An 18,247-nucleotide genomic window follows, 5' to 3' on the forward strand; every position below is an offset into this window, starting at 1 on the left:
GGAAGCAAGTACAGAGGAGATGTTAGGGGAAAGTTTTTCACTCAGAGGGTGGTGAGTGAATGGAATTGGCTGCCGTCGGTGGTGGTAGAGGCGAACTCGCTGGGGTCTTTTAAAAGACTTCTGGATGAGTACATGGGATTTAATGTGATTGGAAGTTACAGATAGTTCTATGGCTTGGTAGGTATGGATATGATCAGTGCAATTTGTGGCCGAAGGGCCTGTTTGTGCTGTGGTGTTATATGTTCTATATTCTATTATTGGCTAAAGTAATAATGTGTAATATTGTAATTGGACCCTCCAGTTTGAGTGACAAGCTGGACAGAAGGTCTATGTGTTCAGAAAAAGTACATTAATCTCACATATGTACTATTATGTCAGAGAGGGTAATCTGTACTCACTGACTATTTTTTCTCCTGATGTATGCATTGGCAATAAACTTCTTTTCGTTCTTTAATTACATGATGTCTTTCGTGGTCTCTGTACTAGTTGAGTGAGGTCAGCTGAATACAAGATTCCCCAGAGGGACATCTCAGAAAACTCCTCTTACATGTACTATGTGAAAAAGAGATGTTTTCTTGTGCCCTAACCAATGTACTTTCTTCGGTACAATTTGTGGAAGAAGGGCCTGTTTGTGCAGTAGAGTTCTATGTTCTATGTTCATACCAACTATCAATCTGATTGGAATTGTTAAAGCTGGTAAGGCATTTAAATCTCATGACATATATTTTTTGAAAAAGAAGCTGTCAGGAGTTTTCACAAAATCAATGTTTGCTACTTCACTATATCTGTTGATACAACCTTGAGGTCTACAGCATGACTGATTTTCAAAATCTATCATTATTACAGTGCGTGTCTGTCAGTACACAGTTTGATTGACAGCTCCAAATGTGTATACGATTTTTGAAGTTTGACAATGAATACAAACCCTTGTATTTTTTAGGGAATTTAGTAGTTGAAGAAAGTTAAAGTAGTGAATGTTTCTTATCAATTAGTTTTTTTTTAGTCATCAAGATACATAACTTTATTTAATTTCATCTCAACGCTGCTCCTGAGGTTTTCCCATGGTGAATATTGTGAGAGTTGGCATTGATGGTGTAAGGGCAAAGGGTGGTGGACATGGATTGGCATGAGAATTGGCATTAGTTTGGCATAGGTGCTTTAAGAACCCACAGGAGTGGATAGAGAGGCATAGATTGTCATGGACAGTATGAGGCACCATGGGGTGGCTAAGAAGTTTGAGGTGGCATGGTTGATATGGATGGAGTATATGGAGTGTATGTGGGGTGAAGGCTGGAGAGATATTTTTGTTTTATTTTCTTTTTAAAGCTGGAACAAAGTTGAAGATCACCGAGGTGGGCCTTTCCCTCAGCTCAATTCCATAGCTGACAGCCCCTGTGGCTGCCTCTGCACTGTTTCTGAGGAATACATTACCACCCATCTGCCAGAAGCAACATCTATGTGTCCGAGGCACTTTCTCTCAAGACTAGTTTGGGGAGCTGGGAATTTGCCCACCTTTGCATTCCTGACGTGGGATTAAACATTCCTAAGTAGACAAGGCACCAGCACTGATCCCTCTGGCACTTCATTAGTTACAGTTTGTGAAATTGAAAAGGACCCATTTATCTCAAATCTCTGTTTCCTGTTAGCCAGTTCTCTATTCATGCTAGGTAGTAGACAATTTATTTTTAGTCTATTGATAATGGCCAAGCCATTGTACTGACAATACAGGAACTGAAGAAAAGAAATTACTGTATTGTGGAATTGATTTATAATAATTGAAATGTTAAATTGATTTCCTGGAGTTTTGCCTCAATTATGGTCCTCTAATGAGAAATTTCAGTTATTTATTCTCTTAGACGTTTTACCTGTGGTTATTATCTCCTTTGGGAGATTAAATTCATCAGGAAACATTTGTGACAGCGTAAACTCATAATGTGCTATCACAAGCATACTTTTAACAATTACATACTTCTTTGGAGTATAATGATTAGATGTCATTTGTTAGTCATTCTATTGAAGTGTGTTTACAATGAAACCGAGGCATTTGGAAAGTAGGTTCACGCAATCATGTTTGTTGTCTACAACACTGTGAGGATTTGAAGGGTGTGAAGAAATCTTAGAAACAGTAACAGCACTGAACATGGAATACAAAGTCATCATTATTGCATGACAGTTGGAGAGAAGTGACAAGTATTGCCAAGCTGACTACCCAGACAGCTCCAAATTAAAGCATTTAAAAAAGAAAGGGAAGTGAAATGTATTTGCTTTCCCTGGAGAAGAGCGATACAATAAATGCAATGAGCAAGGGAGCAAATACTTACTTCTCATTCAAATCTCATAGTATTTCAATTTCATTTTCGAAATGAGCTCTCCATGTACAATTCTCAGAGGCCTGAAATAATGCTCCTGTGCCATACTTATAAATATGACAATGTAGCAATTCTCAGTCTATTGTCAGACGTGTAGGAAAAATTCTGAGCAAGGCAGCATAAGCAACTGAACCCTCCAGAATCAATACCTAATTGGACTGAATATCAATAAATATAAAACAGTAATAGTCCCAAGAAGAAAACTCCTGACAATCACAAAAAACAGTGATGTTTCAGCTAAACAGTGTGTGTTTCTATTAAATTGCCTCTTTCCATTCAGAATACAGCATTGATTTGTTTTGACAGCACAGAATTAATTGCCTTAGGGAAGGTAAAATATTTAAAATTGTTATCATCAATTCAGTCAGTTTCTGGTTGCAATCATTCAAATGAATATCTAATAAAATGTTAAAATGCAACTCTTTGGTCATCTTTCTTACATAATGGTAACACACAATTTGACAGAGGGATCATCCTTCTGCAGTTGTTTGTGGAACCTGACCTGAATTTGATGGTTCATGTAAGTGTAAAATTGTTATATTTCATGGCTATTTTTATTGAGCAGTATGTCTGGAAAACTCTCAAAACCTAGAAATGGACTGAAAGATTTTAAATTGTAGATCAAACTGTGTCTGAGAGTTGGAGACAATTCAGGTTAATAGTGTTAAAGCTGAAGCATGGGGCCACAAGTAGCCAACAGGTCCAGGTTATCAGGTCCTCACTGCTGAAGCAATTCAGTTCTTGCATTTCCTTTTTGATAGTTTATCAATTTTTTGACGTGTGCATATTTTTGCAGCAAGTACATACGGCCAATTAAGTCCTTTTGAAGTGTACTCACTGCAAACTCTTCTGACTCTCCTTAAAAGGATTGTTTTGGCCATTTGAGAGAGCAGATCTAGGGTCTTGATTTAATGTCTCATCCAAAAGACTGCACTTTTAACAGTGAGATGCATTGGAATGTCAACTTGGATTATGTGAGTAACCAAGAGATGACCACATTCTGACTCTGAGGTGACATTGCTCCCACTTAGCTACAACTGACATGGTTAGCTCTGTGAGTATAAAAACCCAACATTTTTAGTATGTGATACTTGATGAAATCAATAGAAACATAGGTTGGGATTTTCTGGCCTCGCTATGTTGGAGCTGTCACAGGGGATGCAATCGACCGACCAAAACTCCATTGACTTTTGGCAGACCAAGACTATCCCAATTGTGGGTGCAGCTGGAATATCCCATCCATAGATTGAGACCTTCTTTTCCAGGGCCTTGAGTTACCGTATTGTACCATCAACCATCTCTGTTGCTGTAATGGTCTCAACCTGGACATGTCAGATGGGTCATGTCTTTACTCCTTTCACTTCACAAGGTGGATTGCCACAGAGTAATACCATTTGCTTCCCAAAGATCGACATTCCAAAATTACACAGTGTTCAACAAAATCTTATATTCCTATTAGGGGCAATTCTCCCAGCACTTGCACTGCTCGAGTAGCACAGCGGGTCGGGAGACATCAGGTGGTCTGTTTCGCAAGCTTCCCACTGGGTGTCACAGCCTCCATGTGTCTCTGGGACCAAAGTTTTCAGCATCAGAAATCGGAGTGGAGCTGATTACAATATGGAAATCATCATTTCCACCTGATTAGTGGGCCTGGAGCCTAGTCCAGCATCTCGCCCCACCCCCTGCTGGGTGTAGTTCACTCCAGCAGGATTTACTCCTGCTCCTTATGAATGGGGAATAAGCAGCCCAGCTCCACTGGAGGAAAGAGATATCATTGAGGCCCTCCCGGGTGATTGTGGGTAAGGGGGTTGCCCAATGGGCAGGACCAGTCTGGCAGTGCCATCCTCTTGAAAGGAAGTCAACTTAACGAATCTATCGCCAGCCACGTACCCCAATGTTGGACACCATAGCTGACGACCAGGACATGCAGGTGGGCCATGGTTCTAGTCTTTTCTGTGCACTAAACTAAACATCACTGCTCTTGTAAAGTTCACTATTGGCAGACTACTATATGTGGGTAACATGTGTTTCAGTTGTGCTTGCGTAAGAACATTGTTTTGTACTTGTTTACTGTGTTTGCATCCTCCTCTACAATTGTTACTCCATTGTATTCTGGACTTGAGGAAGTCCATAACTATGATATTGAGATGCATTGGTGAAATTCTATGGCACTTGCTGAGACCCACTTATGGCAAACTCAAAGGATGTCTTGAAATCCTGTTAAGTTTAAGTTCATTTATTAGTGCCACAAGTAGCCCTACATTAACACTGCACTGAAGTTACTGTGAAAATCCCATAGTTGCCACACTCCGGCACCTGTTTGGGTGTACTGAGAAAGAATTTGGCATGGACAATCACCTAACCAGCCCATCTTCTGAACTGTGAGAGGAAATTAGAGCACCTAAAGGAAACCCATGGAGGAAACTCCAGCTCCTGCATTAACTCTTGGCTGAAGGAAGACCTGTAGGATCCTAATTTCATCCCTAAATATCATATTAGAGATTATAGAAACCTCCAGTACAGCAAGAGGCCATTTGGCCCATTGAGTCTGCACCGACCACAATCCCATCCGGGTCTAATCTCATATTGATGATGTGGATGTCACCTAGTCTATTTTTCTCAAACTTACCACCTACATTCATCAAGGTACTAGGATCTGCATTTAATGCATAGACAAATGAAGCATTTGACATCAGTCGAAATGGTGCATCATAGACTGCAATTTTATTTCCTCCCTTCCAATTCTTGGAATGAACCTAACGGTGGAGAAAAGAATGAAGACTTACAGCATATTCCCCAACCAATGTCATTCAAGAGGCAAATGATCGTAGGTGTTTTGGGCACAGAGTTCAGATCCTGAAGCTGATCACCATCCTACATGTGTCCGCTGCACTGACACTTTCTGCTGCCACTGTCCACACAGCACACACCTTGTAAATGGTGCCCATGCAGGCGACTCCATCCTAAAATGTAAAACAATGGAATGCTTGCTATCATGGCTTGGCCAGTTGAAAGTCTGCCCACTCTCCAAATTTGGATCACACTGATCCATTCAATGAAGTCTCACGCCATTCACAAAAGATCAAATATTCAGCAACAAGATGGGCTCTGCAATAATATTATGTAAAGGGCCATGCATCCAACTATATTAGTTAAAATAACTTTGAAACTATGCTGCTCATTGGAAGTGGAATTTTGTTTTTGAGGGACTAAGGTGAGTTTCTGGAAGAGTGTTGCTTCAGTCTCACAGCCACTGCAGAGACATAGCCTAAAAATTAGAAGCGATACAATGTATGAAAAATAATGTTAAATGAGAGATGGCACAACTCCTCCAAAGACAACAGATTCAAAGCCTGGAAATGACAGAGCCATTTCCTTGTATTAGGAAGCTGTAGCTAAAGCCATCCTTGCCCAGATCATCTTTCTGTGACTGTGTTCTGTTTGACCCACAAGAAGAACAATGATTTGAAGATCTAAACAATATTCCAATGCCCAAAATCCCCCTGTTACAGTGCCACACTAATGGGAGTAACCTGCAAGCTATTTCTGCTTGTAGTATGCTGTGTGAGCTGAACTTTGAAATTGCAACACATCAAGTATTATTTTGCTTCATCAGAGCTGAGGAGAACAGTTTGAACCATAGGACCATAGAATCCTTGCAGTGCAGAAGGAGATCATTTGGCCACCAAGGATTAACTGACTTTCTGACATAGTATCTTACCCAGGACCCCGCTGCCCTATCCCTGTAGACCCACACATTTATCATGGCTAATCCACCTAACCCACACAACTTTGGACTGTGGGGGGAGACTGGAGCACCTGGAGGAAATACATGCAGACATAGGGAGAGTGTGCAAACTCCTACGCAGACAGTTACCTAAATCTGGAATTGAACCCTGGGCCCTGGCACTGTAAGCAGCAGTGCTAACTGTTGTACCATTTAACTTAAACATTGTGTTGCTTTCTCTCATTTTCCCCTTGTAGCTTGGATAGAAATGGCTGTTTAATCATAGAGTCATAGAGGTTCACAACATGGAAACAGGTCCTTCGCCCAACTTGTCTATGCTGTCCAGTTTTTACCATTAAACTACTCCCAATTGCTTGCATTTGGCCCATATCTGTCTATACCAATCTTACCCATGCAACTGTCCAAATTCATTTAAAGAGACAAAATTGTACCCGCCTCTACTACTACCTCTGGCAGCACATTCCAGGCACTTGCCACCCTCTGTGTGAAACAATTGTCCCTCTGGACCGTTTTGTACCTCTCCCCTCTCACCTTAAACCTATGCCCTCTAGTTTTAGACTCCCCTATTTTTGGGAAAAGATGTTGATTATCTACCTTACTTATGTCCCTCGTTATTTTATAAGATCACCCCTAAGCCTGCTATGCTCCAGGGGAAAAATTCTCAGTCTATCCAACTTCTTTTAAGTCAAGTCATCAATTCCCGGGAGCATCCGAGTAAATCTTTTCTGCAGTCTTTCTAGTTTAATTATATCCTTTCTATAATAGGATGACCAGAACTGTACATAGTATTCATAGAACAGAAAATAATTCCTACAGTGCAGAAGGAGGCCATTTGGCCCATCGATTCTGCACAAACCACAATTCTACCCAGGTCCTGTTCTTGTAACCCCATGTTACCCTGCTAAGCCCACTGAGGGGCAATTTACCATGGCCAATCAACCTGACCCACACACCTCCTAAATATGGACTTACCAATGTCTTGTATAACGTCAAGAAGACATCCCAACTCCTGTATTCAATGTTCTGACCAATAAAACCAACCATGCCGAATGCCTTCTTCACCATTTTGTCCACCAGTGACTCCACTTTCAAGGAGTTATGAACTGAGGTCTCTTTGTTCTATATCTCTCCCCAGCACTCTACCAGTAACTGAGTAAATCCTGCACTGGATCACTCTACCAAAGTGCATCATGTCGCATTTATCTAAATTAAACTCTATCTGCCGTTCATCAGCCACTGACCCAATTGATCAAGATCCCATTGCAATCCTCCATAACCTTCTTCACTGTCCACTATGCTGCCACTCTTGGTATCATCTCCAAATTTACTAACCATGCCTCCTACATTTTCATCCAAATCATTAGTATAAATGACAAATAGCAGTGGACCCAGCACTGAATCCTGAGGCAACCACTGGTCACAGGCCTCCAGTTTGAAAAACATCCCTTTACAACCACCCTCTGTTTTCTGTTGTTAAGCCAATTTTGTATCCATTTGGCTACCTCACCCTGGATCCCATGAGATTCAACTTTATGCAACAAGCTACTACTTTGTCAAAGGCCTTGCTCAAGTCCATGTAGACAACATCTATTGCACTGCCCTCATCTACTTCCTTGGTACCCTTCCAAAAATCTCAATCGAATTTATGAGAAATGATTTTCCACTCACAAAACCATGCTGACTGTCCCTAATTAGTCATTGCCTCTCTAAATTCTTTCAGATCCTGTCTTGCAGAAAACCATGCCATTTAAAATCATAAGAAAGGGTGCATTCAGCCTATGGAGTCTCCACTGACTCTCTGGAAGAGCACCTTACCCACCTCCCGCCCTATCCCAGTAACTTTGCACATTTACCACAAGCAATCCACCGAACCTGCATAAATCTTGGATTGTGAATAGAAACCTATGCAGACATGGGGAGGATGTGCAAACTTTACACGCAGTCACCCAAGGCCGCAGTAAAACCTAGGTTCCTGGCACTATGAGGCAAAAGTGCTAATCACTGTGCTAAACTATATTGTCTGTTCATCTTGCCCGCAATCTATATTTGTAATTTGCCTGCAAATCTGTTGCTCAGTTCTTGCTACTTGTTGGCCTATAATGTAACATGATAACTCCTCTATTGTTCCTTAATTCTAACCAAACAGATTCTGTTCTTGAGTCCTCAACTCAGTCATCTCTCTCCAAACTCTAATAGATTATTTAATCAACGCATAGAAACAAAGGAACAGGAATAGGCCATTCAGCCAGTCGGGCAGCTCCACCACTCAAACAGATCATGGCTGATCACCTCCCACAACACAATTTTTCCTCACTATCCTTGATGATATTAGTATCTATTTCTGTTCTGAATATGCTCAGCGATTGAGCTTCCACAGTCCTCTGGAAGACACACCATCCTCTGAATGAAGAAACTCCTCCTCATTTCAGTCTAAATGACTATCCATAAGGCCATAAGAGATGGGGACAGGAATAGACTGTTTGGCCTCTCGGGTCTACTCTGCTATTCCATAGGATCATGGCTGATCTGACATTCCTTTTGTCTACTTTCTTGCCCTTTCCCCAGAACTCTTGATTTCTTCGCTGATCAAAAATAAATCTATGTAAGCCTTAAGTATACACAAGGACTCTGCTTCCTGGGGCAAGGAATTCCAAAGACTCACAACCCCCTGTGAGAAGAAATTCCTCTTCATCTCTGTCCTAAATTGGTCCTACTTTATTCTGACACTATGGCCTCTGATCCTAGACTTTCCCATGAGGGGAAATATCCTCTTAGCCTCTGTCAATCTCCTTAAAAATCTTATCTGTTTCAATGAGATCACCTCTCATTCTTCTAAATTCCAATGAGTAGAGCCCCAACCTGTTTAAATTTTCCTCATAAGCCAATCCCTCCATTATCGGAGATCAGCCAAATAAACCTTTTCTGAATTGCCTCCAATGAAATAATACGTTTCCTTAAATAAGGGACCAAAACTGCTCACAGTACCCCAGATGTGGTCTTGCCTTGTTTAGTTGCAGCAAGACTTCCCTTCTCTTATACTCCAATCCCCATGCGATAAGGCCAACATTCCTTTAGCCTTCTTGTTCACCTGTCCTTTATTCTGAGACTATGTCCCCTGGTTTTAAACTCACCAGCCATGGAAAACATCTTATCTACATTTACCCTCTCACACAACCTGTCAGAATTTTGTAAATTTCAATGAGATCATATCTCATTCTTCAAAACTCTAGCTATTACAAGTTCCCTCAATCTCTCCTCATAAGACAATCTTGCTATCCCAGGGATTAGACTGGTGAACTTCTGTTGGACTCCCTCTGTGGCAATTACATCCCTCCTTAGATAAAGGGACCAATACTATACACAATAGTCCAGATGTGGTCTCAACAACACTCTATACAATTTCAGCAAGACAACTTTACTCCTGTATTCAAATCCCGTTGTGATGAAAGCCTTACTAATTGCTTGCTGCACCTGCAAGTTAGTTCTCAATAACTCGTGAAGCCTCCTGGTATTCTTCTCACAGCTTACGTCCCCACTGAGTTCCCTACATCCAAATCACAGATATCGATTGTGAATAACTATGGGCCCAAACACTGATCCACTAATAACAGCTTGACATCCTGAGAATGATTTATGTATTCCTATTCTCTGCTTTCTGTCTATAACCAATTCTAAATCCATATCAGAATCTAACCCCAAATCCCATGCACTCTAATTTTATTTGCAAACCTCTATTAAATCTCCATTCTAGCCTTTCACCCCTTATTTTTCCTGAATACCTTGTAGCCAATTTTATTATATTATTCATTAAAGGGATATGGGTTTGCATTTCTCCTAATTTCTTAATCGATAATCTTTCCACATATTCAGGAGAATCCTACGGAGAATTTCCAGACAGTTCTGTTTATGAAAGAGTGTAATGGTAGCCAAAGCTCTTTGCATGATCCTTCTGCATACAGGAAATCAATACTTTGATGAGGTAAGTTCTTTCCAGGGATGAGGAGTAAATCCATATCCAAACTAAAGGCCATTAAAGGTGAAAAAGAAATACCGTTTGGACCAATATTCTTACTTTCCCATTTTACTGGTGTTCCATTATAAAGTATGCAAGACTAGTTCAGATCAGCATTCCAATTTCCCTATTTTCACTATTTTTCCCTCCTGGGCTGCAATAACCCTACCTCACCTCCACTGCTTATCAGTTCAGGGTTGAATACTTCAAGGTTCTTCTTGCCAGCATCTGGAATTCTACTCCCTACAAGTTTCAAATCACTCTAAACTCCTCTGCCTGCATCCTATCCTATATTAGCTCCTATTCTGCTATGTGCTTGCTAATTTTCATTGGCTCCCTATTTCACTATTTTTAAAAAATCAATATGTTTTCCGCTGATCAATGAATTCCCCTTCTGCCTTCCTCTAAAATCTGTTTAATGATGCATTCCCATACAGAGCCTCTGTCCTTCCACTTCTGGCTTCTGGAGAATTCTACTCATCTCTATTCTTTTCTCTGTTGTTGACTGCAAAATCTTCAGCCAATTTGGCCTCCTGCTCTAGAATGTTCTATCTAAACTCCTTTCACTTTTTTTTATTTCTCTCTTTCACTTCTACCAAAATCCTTCTGAAAAGCTATGCCCTTAGTCCTTTTTGCAGTGAACTTCTTTAATTTTTCTGCCTCTGTTCCCTGAATCCATTTACATTCTACCTTTGCAAAGTGCTTTCCATTGGATATACTATTATTTTGGAGATGTTATGGATGTTTTAGCTGTGAGAAGGTGGACTACTGTTTAATTGGCAAAATGAAAGCTTTGATAAGTCTCTCTGACTTAGCAATAAGTTCTTGTAGCCTGCAGTGAAAGTGGAAGCAAAGGAAAGTGGTTATCCTTGGAGGAAAATGTCTACCACCTAATAAAGCAGATAACTAAGCTTCATTGCTGTAGTCAGGTAAAGTGAGCAAACATGCTGTCTAACAGGCTTACTATACCTGGGAGGAAATACTGAAGATATTCGGAGACATCATGACAAATACTGTATCCACTATTATTTTGACTGTCAGGACTCAGACCACCATCACAATTCCCCAAATCTACAAAAAATGTTAATCATGCTTTGAAATAGGATAAGGTTTTGATAACGGGTTGAATTTTACATGCACGCAAATGTACACCCAATGAATGGTCTATCCACTGCTACCTTCCTCCTCGATCCTGATCTGTTTCACACATTACATGGGCTGGCAAGACATCAGGCAGCTTGTCTGACATTGCATCAATCAATGCCCAGAAGTAACAAGCTGTTTGGATCAGTATTCTTATTTTCTCATTTTATAGGTGTTCCATTTTAAAGTATACAACACCAGTTCAGACCAGTATTTTCATTTCCCCGTTTCACCGTTTTTCCTTCTGGATGATCACACAAGGACCTCATTGCACCTCAGCCTCAGTTTTAAGTGTGGCTGTGTAACGTGGGCACGGGGCTAGCAGTCTGACATCTTTCACTGTGCTCGAACAGCGAGTGGTTACAAAGTGGGGTGGAAGAGGTATTTCCTTTGAGGAGTTTCCTGCGCCTGATATGGGATCCCCTCCCAAGTTTGTATTCCACCTTTATCCCTTTCCTACTGCCCTCGAAATGCCAAACTCCTCTCCACCTTCTTGCTGGGGTCTTCCAGGCAGGCTTGACCAAAACCCTTGACATATCTGAAGTCCTGAATTATTAATCTTTTTTGTGGCCTTCTTCTAGTGCCAGCAATGGCTACTGCTGCTTTGCTGCTGGAACTACAAGCTGCTGGTCAATGCAGAACTTCTCAGGTTGGGACTTACTTCCTGATGGGAATGGAAATCCCACCCTGACGCACATATTGCTCCCACCACTGGGTCAGTGGGACACCAGGTTTCTGGACGGTGTAGAGCCAATGGACTTTTTGGAAAACCCATCCCTCGCTTAAAATCAAAGCAAATGTACTGGGAAATAAACATTAAACTCTATTTAATCATTGCCATTTGATGCTAGGCTACTTCATTCCTGTATGTGATTTCATTTCATTCTTAAATGTCAAAAATTGAATTAATGAATAAATAACAATTCTAAGAACGGATGCACTCTTGCAGAAATTACTTTTGAATGTACAAACAGGGTCTAAAATCCTAGTCCAGGCCAAGCAGCTGTTAAAGCAGATTCCGAGTAAATGGGCCTAGAAAATTAAGCTAAACTAGTTTCTCACTTAACTCTAATGCTTCTATTTAATATTAGACATTTCTGCAGCACCCACCTCTCCTTACTGTGGAAGGCACTTACATGAGAATTTGATCCATTACACCCTTAAAAGCCTTCAATGAAGCTCTTGCCAGCTGAGAGCTAGCTCAAATCCATTTAAGGTCTTTTCAAAGGTTACAAGCCTTGCCTAGACTACAGTAATAATTGCTGTCTAGAGTCAAAATGCATTGCAACCAAAGACCAATTTATATTTTGGGTCTAAAACAGCTGAGGAGGGAAGCTAGAGAGGTGTTCTTGCACATACTGGTGCAGCACTGACCCTGCAAATGCACCTGCCTCTGAATGGCCTTTGTGTACAAGTGAGTGACTAAGTGAAGGTCCTGCTTCATTACACTTCAACAATTGGAGCTGTCCCTGGGGATTTTCAAGCTCAGTGTTTTTTCCTTATTTCCAAGATTTCAAAACTATTAGTCCTCTTCAAACTTGTCTCTGGCTTTTAAATGCCTTTTATATTACCTTTCCTAAAAGCTTCCAGAATAGTTTCTTTAACATCCTGTTAGAGTTACCTGGGGTTCTCAGATTTTGATTATCTGACCTTTTAGATTCAAAAACAAGCCTCCAGTCAAACATAAATGAAGTCAAGCAAATAGATTTGGATTATATCTCCCTCAAACTTGTAGCTGTTGAAATTTCAAACGTTATATCAGAAGTGACTTGACTGAAGATTTCATACTCAAACTGGCTGTTGAGATCATAACATTTTAAATGCACGTTTTGGTATCACTTAGTTGATGTGCCAACTAACCTATGTATAGTGCACAAAAGCCAGTACAACAGGAAAACAAATTAAAGATGTGATGACTGGGTAGGACTGCGCACTAGAGAATACTCTTCAATTACTAAGATGCAAAAATGGAAAGCAGCATCTAGGTATATAAATTAACCTGGCAGATGGGGAGGGATGAATGAATCAACTGGGAAGATGAATAAGATTTCCAGAAAGTGTGTAAATTAGAAAAGTTTTAATGAGGAAGGATAGTAATGACTGAAGATGGCAGGTCACTGCAATGGAGTCAGAATCAGCAGGTAAGTAAGCTCATATATTGAGCAACAGTTTGCAAAGTTAAAATCGGACTAAAGCCAAAAACTAGGTCATGCAATAAGCCGCATGAAGATGATGAATCACCTCATAACAAAATATAATGTTAAATGAGCAGAAACTTGGCAATGTAATTGCAAAAACACTCTGAATAATTAATCTTTGAATGTTTGCATTAAAATATTAACTATTTGTACTGATGGTCTGCAAACTGTATGATAATTATTATGCACAGTTAAGAACAGATTAACTAGATCCTGTATTGGAATAATATCTTATTGGAGTTGTATTTGTCCTGTCATAAAGGAGAGGGTAAAATTATTGGATAAAAAAAAATCTTGCAGGCATTCTCCAAATTTCACTATATATTCCTGGTAAACAAAACATTGTAACAAACATAAATGTAGAAGATGCTGGAAATCGCTCAACATTGTTTAGGCTGCATTGTCGAGAGAGAATTAGAGTTAACGTTACAGGTAAGTGTTCTTCAGACAGATTCAAAATACTGCAAATGCTTGAGATATAAAAGTTTAAAAGCAGAAATTGTTGAAAATATTCAGCAGATCAGGCAGCATCTGTGGCGAGATAAACAGAGTTAATGAGCAGAATTTTGTGAGAATAATTCTAAGTGTGAAAGTGGGAGATCCGTCTTTTGGGCAAGTTTGCATGACCAAACTTAAGTACATTTTGCATGGGAAAATGGTGGAGATTATTTCTCGCTTCTGCAGGCAGTGAGCTGGGCTTAGTTCACCAAACAGCATGCTGACAGATTGCACATTGCACATGCACTGACCTCTGATTCTGCACTAGCGCAATAGCAACTGCAGAGGGAGCTATTGTGCATGTGCAGACCTCTGTTGCGCCTTCTACAATTGCATGGGAAGATGCCGTGGGCATGAAGTTCTACCAACTCCAGCATGATGCCAGCACTCAACGCATCCTCCCCTCCCCTCTCAGCAATCATAGAACATAGAACATAGAACATTACAGCGCAGAACAGGCCCTTCGGCCCACGATGTTGCGCCGACCAGTTAAAAAACAATGACCCACTAACCTAAACCAATCCCTTTTCGTCCATAAACCTATCCACGGATCTCTTAAACGCCCCCAAACTAGGCGCATTTACAACTGCAGCAGGCAGGGCATTCCAATCCCTCACCACCCTCTGGGTAAAGAACCCACCCCTGACATCCGTCCTATAACTACCCCCCCTTAATTTAAAGCCATGCCCCCTCGTGCTAGATTTCTCCATCAGAGGAAAAAGGCTATCACTATCCACCCTATCTAAACCTCTAATCATCTTATATGTTTCAATAAGATCCCCTCTTAGCCTCCTTATCAACTGTAATACTGTCAATTCTACTCCCCTGCAACCCAGTGTCCTCCTCAGCTATATCCATGCCCCCTGAGTGAACACCGAAGAGAAATATTGGTTCAATGCCTCTCCAATCTCCTCCGGTTCCACACATAACTTCCCTCTGCTGTCTATAACTGGCCCTAATCTTGCCCTAACCAACCTTCTGTTCTTGACATACCTATAGAACGCCTTAGGATTCTCCTTAACCCTATCAGCCAAAGTCTTCTCATGTCCTCTTTTAGCCCTTCTTAGCTCACTCTTCAACTCCCTCCTAGCCAATCTAAAGCTTTCTAGTGCACTACCCGAGCCCTCACGTCTCATCCGAACATAAGCCTCCTTTTTCTTTTTAACCAACAAATCAACTTTTTTGGTGCACCACGGTTCCCTAGCCCTACCAATTCCTCCTTGCCTGACAGGGACATACCTATCACGGACTCGCAGTAGCTGCTCCTTGAAAAAACTCCACATTTCGGACGTTCCCAGTCCCTGTAATCTCCTAGTCCAACCTATGCTTCCTAATTCTCTCCTAATAGCCTCATAATTACCCTTCCCCCAGCTAAAACCACTGGCCCGAGGTTCATGCCTATCCCTTTCCATCACTAAGGTGAACGCAACCGAATTGTGGTCACTATCACCAAAATGCACACCAACTTCCAAGTCTAGCACCTGGTCTGGCTCATTTCCCAGCACCAAATCCAATATAGCCTCAGCTCTAGTTGGCCTATCTACATACTGAGTCAAAAAACCTTCCTGCACGCTTTGTACAAAAACTGACCCCTCTAACGAGCTAGAGCTATAGCAATTCCAATCAATATTAGTAAAGTTAAAATCCCCCATAACAATTACCCTATTACTTTCACTCCTAACCAGGATCGTCTCCGCAATCCTTTCCTCAACCTCTCTAGAACTTTTTGGAGGTCTATAAAAGACTCCCAACAGGGTGACCTCCCCTCTCCTATTTCTAATCTCCGCCCATACTACCTCAACATACAAGTCCTCATCAAACTTCCTCTCTGACACTGTGATACAGTCCCTGACCAATAATGCTACCCCTCCCCCCTTCTACCTCCTTCTCTACTCCGACTAAAACATTTGAACCCCGGGACCTGCAGCAACCATTCCTGCCCCTGCTCTATCCATGTCTCTGAAATGGCCACAACATCGAAGTCCCAGGTACTGATCCACGCTGCAAGTTCATCCACTTTATTGCGAATACTCCTCGCATTAAAGTATAAAATCCACCGGGACCATTCTCTCAGGACACCCTGGTTCACTCCGTCATCACATCCAACATCTCACTCCTGTCCATAGCACCTTCCCATGCAATTCTAGAAGGTGCAATGCCTGCCTCTTTATCTCCTCCCTGCTCATCATTCCAGGCCCTAAACACCCCTTTCAGGTGAAGCAGTGCTTCATATGCACCTCCTTCAACCTGATCTATTGTACTTGATGCTCCCAATGCAGGCTACATTGGAGAGACCAAATGTAGACTGGGTGACTGCTTTGCTGAACATCCCTGATCCATCTGCAAGTAAGACCCAGACCTTTCTGTTGCTTGCCACTTCAACATATCACCTTGCTCTCCTGTCCACATGTATATCCTTGGCCTTTTGCAATGTTCTAGTGAACCCCAACACAAAAAGGAGGAACAGTGCCCCACCTTCCAATTGGACACTTTACAGCCTTCCAGAATGAACACTCAGTTCAACAATTTCAGAGCATGAACTCTTCCATCTTCCACCTTCACCCCATCTCCATTTTTAAAATTTCATTCTATTTCTTATTTTCATCTTATACATCCAATTTTATTACCCTTCTTTCTCAGTTCCATTTTTCCACTTTTCCATTCCTGCTCTCTTTCTCACCCCCCACCCCTTCCTCCCACCCTCCTTCAGGGCAACTGCCATAACCCTCAGGCAGTCCCTAAACCACTTGTATTTCCGTTCTGCCATTCATACATTCTGTCACTCAAAGGACCCTTTTAGCATCTCTCTCATCCTTCTTCATCCTCATTTACATTCCATTTGTCCTATTGTCCAACGTTGAGCTCCATTCTCTCTCCACAGATGCTGTCAGACCTGATATGATTTTCCAGCATTTTCTGCTTTTGTTTCAGATTCCAGCATCTGCAGTATTTGCTTTTTTTATAATTAAATTGGCAATTAAACTCAGATTTTCTAATATGTTTTGGATGTTGGGCAAGATGTTGGTGGCACCACATTTTTTCATGGATTGAACTCAGCTTGATATAATTCTGAGCATTGTGCTGAATATTTTTAGAATTGAATTCAAGACCTCATACCTAATTATAGAGGCCAGTAAATATAATTTGTTTTATTTTGTATAATTGTACATCTATTTCTTAGATCAAAATCCCAAAACAAACGGTGAGTACAAAATCCTTGGCACAGTTTACTTTCTGAAATAGTTGCATGTATCATATTATAGGATTGCTTTCTTTAAGAAAATATGAGATCCAATCTAGGTAATTAAAAGTCAACCCTCAGCTATAATACGTGTGATTTATTAGCTTATGTATGAGTCCTTACCAAGGGAAATATCCAAGACATTTCCCAGGAGGTAACATTGGATCAACAACAATAGTTAACCTCTGGACAGGCAAGGGCAATGATCCATTTTGCTCCGTTTTACTTGTCCTTGTTTTCTGCGGTTGATTTCTTCTTCCATTTACGGCAGGAATGATACCTGAGATTAACTGCTGCTTGGATTCTGCCAGTGCAACCTTGTAATCAAACACAGGGATTATTCGTTTTAAACAAATACATAATTCATTAAAATTTATAAAAGGACATTAAATAGCAGTTCAGATTTGATATGTGGATATTGTGAAATATAGTTCTGTTTCTTTTGTGATTTTAGATAGGCTCTAGCCACTTGATGTATTGTGGTAGGACAGTCTTAAACTGTGGGCTTTCCCCTTTACACCTTTGCAATGAAAGCTTCAAATCCTGGATCGGGGAATGTGCTAGTCTGCAATATTGGGACAGTTTCTTGCACTGGAAGACCATCAGGATTCAGGCAGGCCAAAGAGTGTCTTTCGCTGAGTTGAGGGACCTCCAGCACTGTTGATGTTTGCATGGCGTGTCATCCAGGGGACAGGCTGTAGAATACAGAATGACGGGTTTCCAGCTGCATGGAATGAATGTCAACAAAAATTGTTACATCTCTTTTTGGACCTTCTTTTCAAAATTAAATTCAGAAGTGGGTACTTGACTGTGTCTTCCGACAGTGTTTTCCATGTTACAACCATCTTGAGAGCAGTGTTCTGTTCCTGTAATCAAAAACAAGCATTCAGGGCATCAGTCCTACATTGCCCTGCACATTTTCGTGAAATGATTTCATGTGTAACTATGCATGCTGAAGTGACAACGGAACAAGCTTCAATGAAAACTGAAGCATCCAGTTTGTGAGTTCAGTGCCCAGGCAAGTTATGTACATGCATC

This window comes from Carcharhinus amblyrhynchos, chromosome 10 (assembly GCF_965287045.1).
Source record: "Carcharhinus amblyrhynchos chromosome 10, sCarAmb.v2.hapA, whole genome shotgun sequence".
NCBI lineage: Eukaryota > Metazoa > Chordata > Chondrichthyes > Carcharhiniformes > Carcharhinidae > Carcharhinus > Carcharhinus amblyrhynchos.